This window comes from Vicia villosa, linkage group LG5 (assembly GCF_029867415.1).
Source record: "Vicia villosa cultivar HV-30 ecotype Madison, WI linkage group LG5, Vvil1.0, whole genome shotgun sequence".
Lineage (NCBI taxonomy): Eukaryota > Viridiplantae > Streptophyta > Magnoliopsida > Fabales > Fabaceae > Vicia > Vicia villosa.
The window spans coordinates 15,141,300-15,160,277 of NC_081184.1; the positions used below are offsets into that span (position 1 = coordinate 15,141,300).

The 18,978-nt window shown below is 33.8% G+C and overlaps 1 protein-coding gene and 2 non-coding genes across 3 annotated transcripts in view; 1 reads left to right on the forward strand and 2 right to left on the reverse strand.

The window, feature by feature from the left end:
* The window catches only part of LOC131604272 (uncharacterized), a 100,168-nt gene that overhangs the window by 74,331 nt on the left and 6,859 nt on the right, over nt 1-18,978 (forward strand). The window lies entirely within an intron of this gene.
* LOC131608510 (small nucleolar RNA snoR114) lies at nt 8,468-8,554 on the reverse strand. Its single transcript, XR_009285765.1, has one exon. It is a non-coding gene; the product is annotated as a small nucleolar RNA snoR114 (small nucleolar RNA).
* Nucleotides 8,561-8,631, reverse strand: TRNAG-GCC (transfer RNA glycine (anticodon GCC)). The gene has a single exon. It is a non-coding gene; the product is annotated as a tRNA-Gly (tRNA).

Sequence of the window (18,978 nt, forward strand, 5' to 3'; positions counted from 1 at the left end):
CGGTGTCACTATTTTGTTCGGGAACCAAAAATGGAAGCTCTAGCTCTCGAAGGAACCAAAAATGAAGAGAGCTTAATAACCGTTAATCTTGGGTGGTGGCTCCGATCTCCTTTACAACAACACTGGGTGGCCTGCATGGCTAGCACTGCAACACCCAAGTTAGTTCAATATTCAAGAAGAGAAAAGTAAAATTGGAGATCAAAGATTCTGTACCTTATCATAGCATGTGAATTATTTTTATATGTTGGTTCGAGTAGAGTGGTCTTTGATTGATTGGGTCTTGATAAATTGAGCATTTGGCCGGTCCAGAACACCAGTCAAGAACAACACATATAACATTTGAGGTAAACTTTCACAATAATGAGAAAGCTCAACCTTAATATATACCTATAAAAGTTTGGTTTTGGAGTATCCTTTAAAAAAAAGTAGGATTCGTATTCCATAAAAAATAGATTGAACTTTAGAATAACAAAGCTAAAGAGGCATCATGGAAATTCCATATCTGATGACTAAAAAGGAGTTGCAATCCTTTCTGTTGGAATATTTTTGGATTTACCTACCAATGATTCATCCACACAATATTTGTTGATGTCATAATAAAGTTCATGGATGTCTACTTCTATGATGTAATTGAAAAATATAGAATAAAATAAAAACACCTAGAACACTAAAGGAATTTTTTTGGGAAAATAAGAAGAAAAAAACTCAAGATAAACCCAAATAAGTGTGAATTTCAATATGTTATGGTTAAAGTTTTTTGTGTTTTTGATTGACATAAAAAGGATTGAAGTCGACAAGAACAAAGCTAGAGCCATGATAAAAATTCCACCATTGAATACAAAGAAAAAATGTAGTTCTTTTGGTTAAGGCAAATTTCTTGTAAACATTTATTTTGAATCTATGCTTTTAGATATGAATGCAGGCGCTAGAGTGGTGCACAAATAATAAAACAAATAAAATAATCAAAATAGAAACCCTAACACAAAGATTCTTCAATACTTGCACACTAGTGTAGCGGGGAAAATTTGAGATCAAAGCCATTGATTGACTTGACTATATTTAATGAAAGTTGCCACCGCGCTTTATTGTTTCCAAAGGAAATGGGAAAATAGAGAAATAAACCCAAAATATTTTTTTAAATCAAAAACAACAAAAATCAGAGATATCAGGTACATGTGTTGATTATACAAGGGGAAGGTGTTAGCACCCATCATATCTGTGGTACTCCACAGGAACCATTTTGAAAATCTGTGTGTTAAAAGGAATTATGTGAAAAAGAAAAGGAGAGTTTGTTTGATTTTAAAACGATGTTCGGAATGAAATAATATCTTGTGCCTACATACCTCCTCAGTGCAATGGAGAAGTCATAGCAAATGTAGTTCCACTTAAAAGGGAAACAAAAGATTTTTTAAAACTGGATAGACACTTTATCGTCATAGTAGAGAAAACTCATCCAACCATACTTGAACATGAGAACAGATAGATCCTTTGCATCACAAATAAAAGAAGGGCTCCAACTGGGATAAATCAACAAGTATGCCACTAGATCTTTCAAGTGGAAAAGAATCAATCATTTCAATCAATATCAAGGGGTTAGGGGACTACAACTCCACCATAACAATTAGTCATGTCTAAACTTTTGAAAGAAGAGCCATTAAGTGCAAAAGTTTTTAAGAGAAATTTTATAAAAGAAGTTTGCAAACATAAGAGGGTTTTGAAAAAGGGAGAAGATTTTGAAAATTAAAGAAGATGGGAGGAGATGAAGGGACTATCCTAAAGCATAAAGTAAAAAGCTGAAGACAAGAACATTTTAATTTTTAAGCAAACAAGAAGTCAACATTTGACATTAAAGAGTCAATGTAGATTTTCCATCTTTTGAACTTAAACCATAATCAATCAAGCACAATACCAACTATAGGATCCATATGAGCTTGATATCTTCATGTATAACTTGCACAAAGCCTTGGAAATACACCATGAGCACTTGGGGCAAAAATTGGGCAGAGTAACAACTTTTTTCAGATGAATTCCTTATCACAATGCCTTGGAATTAACCATCAAGGAATTTAAAAGAATCACCTATATACACAAAGAGAAATAACCCAATGCCTTGGAGTAATCTCCAAGGACTTCCAGGCAAACAAACAGAATACAATCAAAGTATCAAGAACTCAAATGAAACTCGAAAGTGCTAGGGTCAAGATCCTAATTCTAATTCCATAGGTCCATCCTCCAAGCTTGGGGTAAGGTAGCCAAAGTACAAGTCCACATTAAGTCTTTTATAGTTCAAGTTGATTAATTGTGTTTTAAGCACAAAATAAAAGTTTGGTCCAAGTGGACAAAAGAAAAAGTGCATAAACATGATAATGGTAGATGATAATATAAAACATAAAGCATAAAAATAAAGAAGATAATAAAAGAAGCATAAAAATAAAAGTTGGAAGTTAATTGTTAGAAATTAGTAGTTAGTAGTTAGCTTGAATGATCAATAATGGATGGCCAATGAACTTAGGTCAAAGTTTATGAAAACTTGTCAAAAGATTGATAGAATCAAAGCCTCTACACAACAAGCTTTCAAAGTTATGAACCAATTGTCAAATAGTCAACCATCCTTGGGCTTGTAAACATAAGTTTAGGCCACGAATGATCATTCTCCGATACGGGACTTAGAAAAAGAAAGGGGAAGAAGTAGATTAGAATCATAATGTTCAGATGGATTTCTTTTGATTTTTGTGGGATTTCATCTTGATGATTCATCAGAGGATTGATAGAATCAAAACCTCTATACAGTGAATTCGAACAAGACTTACATCCACTAATCAAAGAAAAAGAGGAGATGGAAGAAAACTCAAACTATTATTAATATCATTAATCTAATATTATGGATTTGGTTCTTTCAAACCTATCAACATCCTAGATCCAATTATATTAATGAAGCCAAGTCAAAAGTATCAGAAATTATTCACAATTTCATAACCAAATCATAAAAGAAACAAAAGCTATTATTTAAAATATAGAAAAGGGATTTTAAAATGGTCTAAAATAAGAAATTATTGATGAAATACTTAAGTAATATCCAAACACCAAATAAATTTCTCACGAGACCATAATAAAATTAGAAAAACTATATATGATTTTTAGAAAAAGGTTTCATAATTTTTAGAAACTCAAAACTATTTAAAAATGACAAAAATTGATTAATTAATTAATTGGAATTTTGTGATGAAATACATAAATGGTATCATAACACAAACAAAAATCTCAAAAATTAACCATAGGTCAAACATAAGTCAACAAGTGTTAGACAAATTTTTATAATTTTTAAAAGTCAGAAAACAATTTTAAACCAATTAAAACAAAGCTAATAAAGCAAAAATTAAGAAAAATAGTAAAACCAAAAAATAAAAATATGGAAAAATATAAATCAGAAAGAGAAAAATAAAAGAAAAATATAGCAAAAACAATAGTATTTTTTGGAATTAAAATGAAATAGTTATTAATTTTTAAAGTTAAATCAATTAAAAAACTAAAATAAAGAAAAAGAAAATAAAATAGAAATGATGTAGGCCATTGGAACAGTGTCAAAATGCGTTAGTAATCACATCCAAAGGACATGGCGCGCTGTGCATGATATGGACTTTAGTGAATAAAGCACTAAATCAAACAAAAAGTTAAAACACAAAACGTTTTCAAAAATAAAAGTATGGCACCATTTCATTGGTTGAAGATGACCACATCATCATCTTCAACCTCTCTCCCCCTCTGAAATCAAGGTTCAAGAACTGTAAAATTAGGAAATGAGACTGGTACTATTGGATTTGTCTCTTCAAGAAGATTTCAATGGTGCCCTCGCGCCAAATTTATTTTTGCTTGAGTGTAGTCGATTTAACAAAAACTAGAGATATTTTAAAAAAACGATTTGAAGAAAAAAATGGTGAAAATGGAGTTACATTTGAAAAAAAAAACTATATCACAATGATCAGCAAGCCAAAAGTTACATAGTAACACCAAATTTAAAGAGAAATGGTAAAGAATTTCACCTATAGAAGTCCAACTTCAAAGCTCTGAAACTGAACTAGGTGAGCTTGATTTAGGTCACAATTCTGGGTGCAAATGATGTGGTTAGCTTTACTGGATGTTGGTGTAGCTAACTGAATGGAGTTTTTGAGTGATTGAAGGGTGGAAGAGCAAAAACAAAATTCAAGCTTAAGAGTTCAAATGGGATCATAGCAGGGGTCAATTGGCTATCAAAGCTTGAGGGAAATTAATGGGGGATGATCTCTATTTATAGGATAAGTGATTGGTGAGCTCATACAGGCAAGAGGAATTGGAAATGAGTGAATTCGTGTGAGCCCGATGCCATGTCAAACATGTGACTTCATGTGATCAAAACTCCATCAAAGCTTGTGTTTTAATACACTAAATTACTTCAGGGAAGTTGCTAATCATGTTTAGAAGTAAAAACGTGTGCCAAATTGGATTAATTTTGACTAATTTGGAGATTTTCAAAACTGATCATGAGCTTTCTTCAGCTTCAAGGTACCAACTTCACCATCATGGGGCAACTTATGTAGGGACCTTTATGATACAATCTTGGGCTCTTTGGAAAGCTGAGGAATCAAGCTTTCTAATGTGCTTGGAGAGGTTGTATTTTGTGTCTTGCATCTAAATTTATAACTTCTCAAAGTGGAGGAAAAAGATGCACAAAATACTTAGCCAAATTTAGCAATTTTGACAATCTTGGTCAGCTCACTTCAACCTTAGGCCTCTAACAATTGGCTCATGCGTTTTCCAATATTTCTTGAGCCAAATAATCTTCTCATTACATAGAACATGATGCAAAAAGAATGGGATCAATTAGGCAATTGAGGAGAGAGAGATGTGCTCTTGGAAACTTGGATAAAATCATGGCATTTGCCCGGAGTCATTTCATCAAACACCTTGATGCATATGCCAAAAGTGCATCTTAGAGCTTGAATTTGCCAAAAGCTCCAACATGAAAGTTGTAGAGAATAGAAAAATAAGCTAATGTAAAAAAGTTATGTAGGAGAAAGTGAAATTTGCACCAATGGGCCTTGAGGTCAGTTTTGCTTGCAAGATGTGCCTTAAACCCTAAGCATCCAACCATGACCTTTAATGTTTTCTCTTCAAACATGATCTTCCACTTATATTTTGCTCTTGAACTTCAAAGATGGATCAAATTATACTCACTTAAGATTACTACGCAAAAATAATGAGTTCAAGATGATGAAAATTGGTCAGGTTATGATCCTTTGAAGTTAGTACACAATTCCTTAACTTTTAAAGGAGACTTGTAATCTCTTCTTGCTTTTGATGACTTTCTTCCCAAAATTTCTTCTTGACTTGTGAAGAGAATTTGTTTATGATGTAAAGGAGAGTGTTTTGCAAAAAGAAGCACTCAAAAATGTTGAAAATTGAGAAAGTTATGCCCTTCTAATCATGGAATCAAGAACTTGTCCAATTAGGTCTATCTTCTTGAATCAACTTGGAATACTTTGAAATTTTCTTGCATAATAAAGCATGAGGGGGTACATATGATCTTGGAATGATATTCTCTTGAAGTACACTTAGTTGTGATGTTCATATCTCGATGAAACTTATGAAGAAGGCATGGAAATAAACAAACGAACCTATGAAGTTTCGTATGAAGCACACTTGGTTGTTTTGCATAATGCAATCAATCAAAAGGAACAACATTCCATGCGACATGAAAATTTACATTTATACTTCAAGATATATTTTCTAGGCATCAAGTCAATACGTGAAGCAAATTTGGTAGTTGAGAAAAAGACTCTTAATGCTTTACTTTAGGTTAATTTGGGGTAACTTTGAATGGTGAGGCAGGAGAGAAACAACCCACTTTGAATTAATTTTAAAAGGCTAAGTCAGATGTTGTTGACACAAAACGAGGTCAACAAGGAAGGCTAGATCATTTATTACATATTTGATGACTGTATCATTGACGACAATACTTTAGGATTTAAGAAAGGCCCAAAAGAGAAGAATAAACAAGATGAGTCTGATCTATTGGAATAAATTAATATAGGGAATATAGAAAATAGGAAGGAATATACTTGTAAGTTCATGTACTCCAAGGAAGTCTAGGGAAAATATGGTCGAATTAATAATACAATACAAACACTGATTTTCTTAGAACTATGACAAGATGCATGGCCTCATAAATAAGATAATGAATAAAAGATTCCTTTAAAAGAATATTTTAATCATTTCCAACAAGGGGATCGGCAATTTTCTCCTAAAGTATTCACAAATTTAAAATCAAAAATAAAAAAGGTTGTTAAAATCAAGTTTCGTAAAAATGGACATTTATGTTGAATGGCTTACGGATGTTTTGCCAATCTTTAAAAAAAAGAATGGTAAGTTACATGTTTGTGTCAATTTTAGGTATTTGAATAATGAGACACCCGAAAAAGAGTACTTGAGGCAAATGATTACTCATCAACGAAACATCAAGGAATGGAATTTTGATTTGTATGGACGGTCATGCCATGTACAACAAACACTTTTTTAGATTATATTGACATTCATAAGACTCATTTGATTTTAGATTCCTATGGGCATTAAGAACTTATGAATAAACAATTTTGCTTTTCGATTTGAAGAATGTTGAAGCTACCTACCAACAAGCCATGAGCATAAATTTCCATGATGTCGTGGGAAAGTTTGCATAAGATTACATCAACAATGTGATTATGAATTCCTCCAGTCAAGAACAACACCTGGAAAATTTGAGATGGACTTTCGCAAGAATGAGAAAACTGAGCCTTAAGATGAACCTATTAAAGTGCGGTTTTGGTGAATCTGTAGAAAAGATTTTAGGAATTTTATTCCTTAAGAAATCAAGTGAGGCTTAGAATAACAAAGATAGAGGCATTATAGAAACTCCAAATCCGATTACTCAAAAGGAGTTGCGATCCTTTTGGTTGGAATAATGTTCGAGTCACCTACCAACAAGCCATCTACACAATATTTAATGATGTCATCGTAAAATTCATGGATGTCAACAATGAAAATTCTAGAAACAAATAACAAAACCTATAACAATGAAAGAAATGTTTTGGGACAATAAGAAAAAAAACTAACCTCAAGATGAACCCAAATAAATGTGAATTCTAGTGTGCTATGGGTAAAGTTTTGTGTGTTTTTGATTGAGATAAAAAGGAATGAAGTCGACAAGAACAAAGTTAGAGCCATGATAAAAATTCCACCCTTGAATACAAAGAAATAATTGTAGTTCTTTTGGTCAAGGCAAATTTCTTGTAAACATTTATTTTGAATCTATCATAAAAGAGCAAGGTGTTCACACCATTGGTCAAACTCAAGACCAGACATGATTTCGTGGGGGAGTATTAACATCAAGAGGCTTTTGAATCAATATACAAATGTCTTGTAAAGCCTCTGGCGATGAAGTTTGATGTTTAAAGAATAAATATGATTCTTTTTATTTCAATGTCATAAACAACTATAGGAAGGTTGCTAGCTTTGAATGATGAATCAATGTAGAAAGAGTTATGTATTATCTAGTTAGTCATTAAATGATGTCAAAAGTCAAAACTAAGTATTATTTAATCGAGAAGTTATATTTGTCTTTGTATTTATCTTGTACTCAAATTAAATGTTACATGATGCCCTGTAATTTTTATGGTATTTCAAAAATATTTATGATCAGAGTATCAAGTACATGCTAGCTAAATAAGTCTTGAAAGGACACATTGACGAACAAATTGTTACCTTGCTATAACTTTCCTTGCAATATGTCACCATGAAGGTTGTCAAATACCTAGCAAGAAAGTTGTTGCGAAAAAGGGGACTCTCGCAATAGAAAATGATTGAATACAACCATTCAGAGACTACTTGGAGAGCCCAAACCACACCGTCAAGACTTCCTATACACATTCCAACGTCCAAGTTAGTGAGAGAAATGCATAATAAAGTAAGTATGAGAATTGATTGAAATCATACATTTTAGTTCACGAGAGTATTTTATATACAAAAGTTGGTTGAGGTGTCCATGACCTAAATTAAATATGAGTTTTTTTCTTTAGGCATTTGACTGGCTAAGAAAATTAATTTTTTTGGACATTTTTATTAAATGTTAGAAAGTTTTGAGTGAAATGTAAAAATTGTAAAATATGACTTAATTTGTCATTATAGAAAAATTAAAGAGACAGAGATGTACACATTTGAAAAAATTGCATTATTTCAAAATATTCTTCCATCCAAGTTGATATACTCTTAATGTAGACATAATAAAATTTTCAAAAAAGAAAATCAAAGAAGAAGCAAGTGTTGTTTGATTAATAAAATTACAACGGCTGTATTAATAAAATGTAATATTGAGTTAAAATGATGTATTATAATTATTATATAACATGTAAAGCTTTATAGTTAAAATAAAATCCTACATACATAGAAACAAAAAATTGAGCTCAGATGTGCCATTTTTCGCAACCGAAGTAGCCGATAGTGATGAAACCCATCACCACAATTGACACAAGAGTCATCACCGCTCAAGTTTTGCACCAGCCGGGAATCGAACCCGGGTCTGTACCGTGGCAGGGTACTATTCTACCACTAGACCACTGGTGCTTTGGTGATTGCTTCGTAAACGTGTAGGTACTAATTCACATTGCTGATTGCTTCTCAATCCTGCGGATATCCCTAAGTACACTATTCTCTATTTAAGTACATTTTGTTCTGCATGAGAATTATGATACCATTGCAATGCCATTTTTGGCACACTCTTTTAAGATAATTTTGTAATTCTTTTTTATAAAATAATTATACCGATGAATTTTTTTTTCTAAATAAAATTATAGGGAGTATTTATTTGTAATTAATAGCAAATGTTCAAAACTATTTGTCAATTCAACTCAAATATTAAATTATACCTAAGTGCACTATATTCTATTAATTAACCTTTCATTCAAAAAAAAATTAATTCTATTTTATAGCAAATTAATTTGACGTTCTATTGTATTTATAAAAAATTATTTATATCTAAAATACTCTTATATTTTAATTTGATAATGGTGATCGCTTTTAATATTTTATATAATTTTATTTTGAAAATATTTCTTTCGAAAATCAGAAATGGTTGCTCTATCTCAACGCAGGGACCAAAAATGAAGATAGTTGGATAAGTGATAATCTTGAACGGTGGCTATGATCCTCTTTACAGTGGCGCGTGGTTGACTTGCATAGTTAACACTCCAACGCCCAAGTCAGTTCCAGGTTCAAGGTCAGAGATTATACCTTGCTCTTTGCATGTCAACTCTTTTTATACTTTGGATTGAGTGGAGTGGATTTGAGATGAATTGGTCCTTGGTCGATTGGGCCTTCGACCCGTCCAGAACAGTTGCCCCAAATGCTTTTCCAAACACCGAAGGAGCCGGGGGAAGCCTTAAATATCATTGATTGACCTCCATGTTATGATCCGATATGGAATGAAACTAAAACGCTTGAGATCATTTTTTTTTTTGAAAAAGTAATGGGGGACAAGCACATTTAATGCGGTTCCATCATTGAAACGATTTGTTACCCTTTTCTAACACGTGTATTGACGCGACCAGTTAAGGTAAGGTGAGTAATTGGAAGTTTTTCACAACCTTTAACTTTTAAGCTTGCAGTTACTTTCTAGAGAAACGTCTTCCTTCCTTCTTCCCTAAGAGTATCACTAGAAGTGATTTAGTGCTTCACTTAAAGCCTTCACCCTTTTCCCATTCCTCATACTTCATCAATACCAGACAACCAAGTACCCTTCTAACTCAAGCTTTACCTTCAACATTTCCTGTTTTTTAGTCAAGATGAGGGATAATACTCTTGATTTATTGAGTGATTTTGAAGTTAAAACTTCATATGTTTCTGCAATGGGGACACTCCCTGATTCTCCTCTCTCTTCCCTTAGTAGCGATCATTTATGATTGTGATTGTCTGTAATCGGTGGATTATAGTGGATTAAGTCCTTGTTGATAAGGCGGAATCACCTTGGAGGGTGGACTGGAGTAACTTCGTTAATAGTGAACCATGATATAAATAACCTTGTTTTTTATTTTTATTCACTTCTTAAATTTGTGTTTTGAGTTGGGAAAAGATTACATTTTGTGCGATTCAAACCCCCCTTTCTTGTATTTCTCACACCTTCAGTCGAGATCCCATTTAGGCACTCCGAATTCTCTTTAGGTATATAACCTACCGATTTCTACGACTTCAACTGGTTAGGAACCCACTAGGGCTCTTCCACCTCACAACAAGATGATTACATCCTTTTAAAACAACCTTCCAAGCTTTGTTGTCCATGGATTTTAAAAAGGCCACCATTCTGACTTTCCACCAATCATAATTTGAACCATCCAACAGAGGTGGTCTGTTGTTGTGTCCCCCTTCTTTATCCATAGTACAAGAAAATATTCTCCCTGGAGCTCACCCAATAAATAGAACAAGTTCCTGCTTTGATGCCAATTGAAATTCTGGCACTTACACAACAGAAGTCAAGACAGATGTCCTAACAACACACAATATCAAGACAAATGTCATAACAACACACAATGTCAAGACATATTTTATAACATTTGTTGACTTACAGTACAATTATCAAAATTGAAAAGTAAATGCAGAATGATAAATAACACAATAAATTGTTAACCCAGTTCAGTACAACAATACCTTATCTGGGAGCTACCAAGCCAGGAAGGAAATCCATTATTAGTAGTACTAGTTCAAAGCCTAAAAATTCCTATTTTACAACTTTTCTCCTAATCCCCTACCTAGTGCAACTTCTACCTATAAATCAACATCTAAATATGAGAAATTAACATCCACTTCCAATCACTGTAGTGATAAAACAATCACACACCCCGTGACTAGAGGAACCAAATAGAAAGATTACACTTTCAAATAAACAATACTTAGTCAAAAACCTTAACTAAGAGCAATACTTGATCTTGCTTAAAAGATTTGATCAGAGCAATACTCAACTCTTTTGCTTAAAATCTTTAAGAGTCAAAACACACGTCCACCTCAATGTATCAGAAGATACATGAGTGACACAAATAACATAACACACAAAGAACTTAAAGGACTCCCAAAATACCAACCCTTAGTTTGTGCACACAGTTTCTATTTGTGAATACTTGCAAAACTAGGTTTACTAAGTCCTTATTTATAGACTCTTGCAGTATGGGCTTGGACTCTGAAATAAAATCCAATATTTCCCCTTTCTGAAACAGCTGCAACATCTTCACACAAAATAGGAATAAATCAAATCAAATCAAATCATAGTTTTCTAAAAGAAATCTCAAAGATTCTTTTTCTAAAAACTAAAACAAATTTGTATTTGTCCTAAACATTCCTTGATTGCCCGCGCCTATAATGAGTATCTGAATATTCCAGATTCTCATATTTTTCAATCAAATCTTTCAAGGATAAAAAAACCAGTTTGAATTGTCAGGATGTTCTGGTATAGAATGTCACAACATTTGGTAGAACATCTATCAAAACACATAAGTACTGAACATGTTATGGCAGTTGGTCAAGATGTTTCAACATCTTGCTCAACATTAGTTAAGAACCATGTTTTAGCAAAATTATGTCAATCACAAAATCATGGAACTAACAATGTTTCCCTCGTGTAATCGACTTCCGTACCCTTCTCTTAGTTGCGAGACTATCCCTTCTCTATTTGAGGTTTGCTGGATATTTTCTCCCCATTATTGGGATAAAAAAAGTACAGTGGCGACTCTGTTTTTTTTTTTGCGGTAGCGACATTCACTACGTTTTTTAATTATCCAAAGATCCATCACACAAATAGAAATCTTCCAAACATTTTGACCCGACTTTAAATCGCCAATCAGAACGTGTGGTCTTTACGTGATATTGCCCTAAAACTGAAATGTTGCACAAGTAATAAAATAATAAATATGGAGAAAATATTTAAACTAAGACAATATTATATAACTAAATCATAGAAGAACATTCAAAGTCATAACTAAACCAAGTACAATGAATATTTTAAATTCAGAACTAAACCAAGATGTGATGTTGTAAAAGTCTAAGTTATAAAACAATAAACACTTAACAATATCATTTGAAGTTGTTAACATGGATAGGTATTTATGGTAGTTGAAAACACTCTAAAACAACAAACATTCAACAAAAAAGTTACATGAAACGTGCAAAGTCAAAGCCAAAGAATTATTTGCTTCTAGGGTTATGTGAAGAAATAGTGAAGAGGAAGAGGAACATTCAAAATCAAAGGCAAAGAAAACAACATTAACAATAAACATGAAGATGTGATGTTGTAAAAGTCGGAGTTTTAAATTAAAACATATAGGTTCTTTCTTTGTCAAAGCATAGAAGTTTTATGAAGGAAGACTCAAGAAATCAAGAAGAAATAATGGTAACATAGGTAGGAACAAATTAAGAAGAAATAGACAATGAAGAAATTGACAAATTAAAAACATTTGACAGCAAACATCAAACAACAAACATTAAGTAAAAAAGAGACATGAAACATCCAAAGTGAAAGGGAATTTTTTTCCTGCACGTTTGTAGTTTTGTGAAGAAACAACGGAGAGGAAGATGAACATTCAAAGTCAAAGCAAAAAAAAAAAACAACATTAAGAAAATAGAAAGCAGGTTGAGAGAAGGGATTACCTTAAGGCTATGTTTGGATATCATAAAATCAACGGAGCGGAATGGAGCGGAGCGGAGTGGGATGGAGCGGAGCGGAACGAAAATACCATTCCATTGTTTGGAAATTTTAGGACGGAACAGGATAAGTTGTTCATTCCGCCCAAATTGGAGGGTAAGAAAAATGGTGGTAAGTGATGGAATGGAATGGAATCCATACCACTCTATTCCGTTCCGTTCCATCCGGTTTTAAATTATCCAAACAATGGAATACCATTTTATTCCATCCCATTCCGCTCCGCTCCATCCGGTTCCATCAATTCAAACAAAGCCTAAAGGAAATGAAAAGAATTTGGAACCTTTGAGAGGAAATGAGTTTCTTCTCCAACCTTTATGTTTCATATGAAATAGGAGAGAGGAAATTTGTTGGCAATGTTTTGTGAGAGATGGAAAAGAGTTTTTGAATTGGTTTAAGGTGAGAGAGGGAGATGATTAAGCAGTGGGGTGATGTCAGCTGGATGAGAAGAGGTATGTAATTGGGCAAAGCTATTGTTATTATGTTGATTACTTTAAAGGAAATTTTTTAGTGTAAATGAGTAATTTGTAGAAGGGTAATTAAGGTATAAAGGAGACATTTTCAATCTTACTAAGTTAGTTGATTGATTTTGCCATCTAAAAAAGATAGTCTTGTAACTTGTTATTCATTTGCCTTCTGTATGATCTTTATTAACATTAATTTTATTATTATTAGAGAAAAGGGGTCATGCATTGACAATGTAAAATATTTTTACACTGTCAATCAATTACCACTATGTATCTAATTAAAACATTCTTTTATTTAAAAAAAACTTTAATGACATGTCATATTGATGATTCTCTATTGGATGACAGTGTAAAACTATTTTACACTGTCAGTGCACTACCTTTTAACTATTATTATTATTATTATTATTATTATTATTATTATTATCAAAATTAGACTAATTTTTTTTTCCATAATTGACTTATTTTTATGATTAGTAAAATACACATTGTTTCTTTTTAATTTATGAGATTAATGAATATGTACCAACAATATAAAATAATTCTACATTGTCAATGAATAAAAAATGCAAAAAAAAAAAAAAAAACAGTTTCAAACTCGCACACCCCCACACTTAATATTGTCGCACAACTACCAAATAGGGGTGGAAATAGGTCAGGCCGATAACAGGGGCCTACAGGCTAGCCTATATAGGCTCAGGCCAGGCCACACATTATTTTTAAATAGAAAAGGCTTAGGCTTTTTTATAAGCCTATTTAGTTAAAAAGGCTAGACTTCGGACCCTAAAAAAAAGCCTTTTTAGCCTATCAGGCCGGCCTATTTAAATAAATATGAATATTTTTTTATGATCATTATGTTATGTTTTGTACTTTGAATTAAAATACATAAATAAAACTTGGTTATCTTGGAAAACTTGTGAAAATAAGATAAAAACACCAGATGAACATTGTTTTCATAAGTTCTCTTAAATAAATAATCTCCTAGAACTTATGCTAATAGGTAAGTTTAAATAAGTTAGTCTATTTAAACATTATTTTAATTGCTTATTTACATATGTCTAAAATAAATAGACTTTTATGTAGGCTAACAGGCTAACCAGGCATTTGAAAATGTCAGACTCATGCCTAAAAAATAAGCCTACGACAGACTACAGGCCAGGCTTCGGTTTTTTTGATAGGCCAGGCTTAGGCTTGACAAAGCCTAACTCGGCCCAGCCTATTTCCACCCCTACTACCAAATGAGTTATTGTAGAACCTGTCACCACAATTGACACAAGAGTCATCACCACTCAATTATTTGCACCAATCAGAAATCGAACCCGAGTCTCTGCCGTGACAGGGTACTATTCTACCCCTAGACCACTGGTGCTTTGGTGTTTACTTCTTAAACGTGTAAATACTAATTCATTAGTACTGCTTTTTAATCTATTTATTTAACTACATACAATTATAATACCATACCAATACCACTTTTGGCATACTCTTAAAGTTTGAGTTTAAGATAATTTTGTAACTTTTTTAAGAAAAATAATTATACTAATGAATTTTAATGTTTTTTCTAAATAAAATTAGAGGTAATATTTATTTAATTAATAGAAAATGTTTAAAATATTTTTCTATTCAAATTAAATATTAATGGGAACCACATTGATCTATTCATTTTTAAATTATTCTTTCAAATTTTGGAAATTTATTCTGTGATACTCAAGTAGTATATTTTATTTTATTTATTAACATGTCATTAGAGAATTAATTCTATTTTATAACAAATTTATTTTACGTTCTGTTTCTTTTATAAACCATAATGATAAAACTATTTATATTTAAAATACTCTTATATTTCAATTTGATAATAGTGCTCGATTTTAATATTATGTATAATTTTATTTTGAAATTTATATTTATTCTATGAAATATGTAAATATTTTTTGTTGTTCCACAGTGGAATTAGAATTGATCAAAAAATCAAGATGCAAAGTTCTGAGTTTGTGATGCAGTGGAGAATGAGATGACCTACAAGGTTAGCACTCTAACGCCAAAGTTAATGAGATAAATCACAAGTAATGTGTGAGTGAGAATGAATTTGAATACCTGAAATGACGTGCTTTAACCCCATTATGCAACATGCTACTGGGATAACCGTCAAATTGGATCAGACGGTGATTGATGCGTTGGATGGAGAAATGCAATGCTTCATGAAAATGATGCTTCAAGGACTCTTTTATGCGCGCCTCTGCCACATGGGACTATATGAACCACTACGTTGAGATATTCGAGATGTGTAACACCCGTATAATTTTAATTTTAATTTAATTTGGATATTAGATTAATAATTATTATTATTATGAATTTTATGAAAATAATGGAAAAATGATGGTTGATGGCATTTGGGCCATGTGAGAGATTAGTAAGAGGAGGGGGTGTGGTGTAGTAAAGCCCTTACTAATTTAATATTATTTTTCATAAAATAATTAGAATTGGGGAAGGAAAGAACAGAACGTGAAAAGAGAAAAATTGGAACACGAAGAACGTAGAAGAGGGACAAAGAGGAAGAGACCAAAGAGCAAGAATTTGGCTAAGGTAAGGGGGGACTCTTCCAATTATCATCTCTTATCGTGATTATAGATGGATAGTGTATGAATAGTTGTGTTGTTGAGTCAATTCCGTTTGTATGTCAGAGTTAGGTTTTGGGGTTCTAAGAATTGGGTTAGATTTCGGGATTTGGATGTGTTGATTGATATATGATGATATATTAGTTTGTACGAATGAATCCCGTAAATGAAAACGTGAAAATTGGACTGTTTTAGACTCAAAATCATAGACTGGTATGAATGAGATGAGTTTGGAATGTATGGAATGCTATTTTCTGCAGGTTGGGGTTCCTGAAAATCGCCGGTTCGCACTGCGTGCGTAGGGTCGCGCCGCGAACAGGTGGGCAGAGGGCCAGGAAGTAGATACGCTCAGGTCGCGCCGCGTACCTGTGTTCGCGCCGCGAAGGCGTAACTTTTTCTCGTTTCGCGCCGCGTGCAGATGTTTACGCCGCGAACGGCTTGGCAGAGAGCCAAGGAATTCTTGGAACGCTCAGTTCGCGCCGCGAACAGATGATAGCGCCGCGTGCTGTTGGTTTTTGAGATATTTTGAAAGTTCAAGGATGCATAACTTTTTAACTGTTGGTCCGTTTGATGCGCCGTTTCGGGCTAAACGAACCTTATAGAATAATCTATATGGTGAGGATTGATTGGTTTTTAGAATGATGAAAATACATGTATGCTATTCTTATTTAGTATGATGATTGATGCAAATACGTGTATGTTTTGTATATGATGATGATTGATTGTATTGAATGATGTTAATGTATATATGAACATGCTTAGTAATGATGATGATGATGATGATGAAATGAGTATAGGTGATGCTACTCATAGAGTGGAGATGATGAAAGTATGTTATATATATGTTTGCATGCATTCATAAGCATTAAAGAGGACTGAGTCCTAGATGATGAGAGGATTCAGTGAATGGCAGAATTCCCATTGTGTGGAATTTGTGCTGGCAGGGCCGTATCTGGATGATGATAGATCGGTCGGTGGGTGATTCCCATTGATGATGATTGGTACCACATGCATAGAGTCAGTTGCATTCAATTGCATGGATTTGATAACATGACTATATGTATACTCTTATATTGATGTGATGATATGTGTATGTATGTCGATGGACGATATGGATATAGATGAGTTGGGTGAATAATATAACTGTTGATGTACTGTTATTTATAATGCAATAATATTTGTTAATTGCGAATGAGACTCACCCTTACACTATATTTTTCAGATTGAGGATAGCGGCTTCGACTCGGTGAGGACTAGCTCATGAGTCAATGTGTCGGTTAGCGTCGGTCATGCTCTGATAGGTGTAACACTGGGGGGTGCTGTTTTTAGTTTATGACATTATCTTTATTTTATTTATCTTATTTGAGGATTAAAGCATGGATGATGTAATGCTAGTTTGATAACATATTCCGCTGTGTAAACATGAGATAGTTGATATTATGAGTTATGTTAGTATGTTTCTTCAGTGAATGCATGACTTATGACCGATGTGGTTTATTTTTATTTATTAATTGTGACGCCCTTGTGCATGTTACTCTGATTTAAATTGACTAATCGCCGCGGGGTTTAGAAGGGTGTTACAATAGTGGTATCAGAGCATAGTCGGTCGTTGTGACCAGAGTCTTAGCGTCAGTCTTTCTGTGTATGCAACTAATACGAGTTATTTGTCGATACTTTTGTTCTGATCGAATTGTATGTGATTTAAGCAGAGCAATGGGTGGAAGAGGTGGAAGAAATGATGATGCTATTGCTGAAGCTCTGGGCATGGTTGCTGGTGTGCTTGGAGGGGGAGCGGTAGGAGCAGGGATTGGTGCTGATAGGCAATTGGGGAATTTTCAGAGGAACAATCCTCCATTGTTCAAGGGCACGCATGATCCTGAGGGTGCTCAGAAATGGCTCAAAGAGATCGAGAGGATTTTCAGAGTCATTGATTATGCTGAGAACCTCAAGGTGAGGTATGGCACTCACATGTTATCTGAAGAGGCTGATGACTGGTGGTTAGCAACCAGAGCCGAACTGGATGCTGATGGTGTAGGAGTTACTTGGGCTATATTCAAGAGGGAATTTCTGAGGAGGTATTTTCCTGAGGATTCCAGGGGCAGAAAAGAGATTGAATTTCTGGAGCTGGTCCAAGGTGACATGACGGTACCAGAGTATGCTGCAAAGTTTGTGGAGCTGGCAAAGTATTATGTACACTACAACAATGATGAGGCTAGTGAGTTCTCAAAATGTGTCAAGTTTGAGAATGGTCTTCGTGATGAGATCAAGCAGGGTATTAGGTACCAGAGGATTCGGAGGTTTGTTGATTTAGTGGATTGTAGCAGGATTTTTGAGGAGGATAATATCAAGCTGAAGTCATCTCACTCTCGCGAGTTAGTTGACAGAAAAGGGAAGAAGCCTATGGATAGAGGTAAACCATATGGTAGAGGTAAGCCTGCTGATTGGAAGAAACCCAGTGGGGGAGATTCTAGTGCTCGTATAAGATGTTACAATTATGGTGAGGTAGGACATCGTCGGAACGAGTGTAAGAATGATCAGAAGAAATGTTACAAGTGTGATCAGGTGGGTCATATTGCTGCTGATTGTAAGAGGAAGAGTGTGACTTGTTACAACTGTGGAGAAGAGGGTCACATTAGTCCGAATTGTACCAAGCCAAAGAAGAACCAATCGGGAGGAAAGGTTTTTGCTTTGACCGGGTCAGAGACTACTCCAGAAGACAGACTGATTAAAGGTACGTGTTTCATTCATGGCACACCTTTAGTTGCAATCATTGATACTGGAGCAACTCATTCTTCTATTTCTTTGGATTGTGCTATGAGGTTGAATCTTGAGATATCTGATATAAATGGAAGTATGGTTATTGACACTCCTGCGTCGGGTTCAGTAACTACTTCGTCTGCATGCTTGAATTGTCCTGTTGACATTTTTGGCAGAGAATTTGGGATGGACTTAGTGTGCCTTCCGTTGAAACAACTCGATGTAATCCTGGGAATGAACTGGTTGGAGTTCAACCGTGTTCATATCAACTGTTTTGCGAAGACGGTAATTTTTCCCGAAGAGGTTAGTAATGATAATCTGGAAATGACAGCTAGACAGGTGAATGAGGCTATCGGGGATGGTGCAACAGTGTTTATGTTATTCGTATTGATGA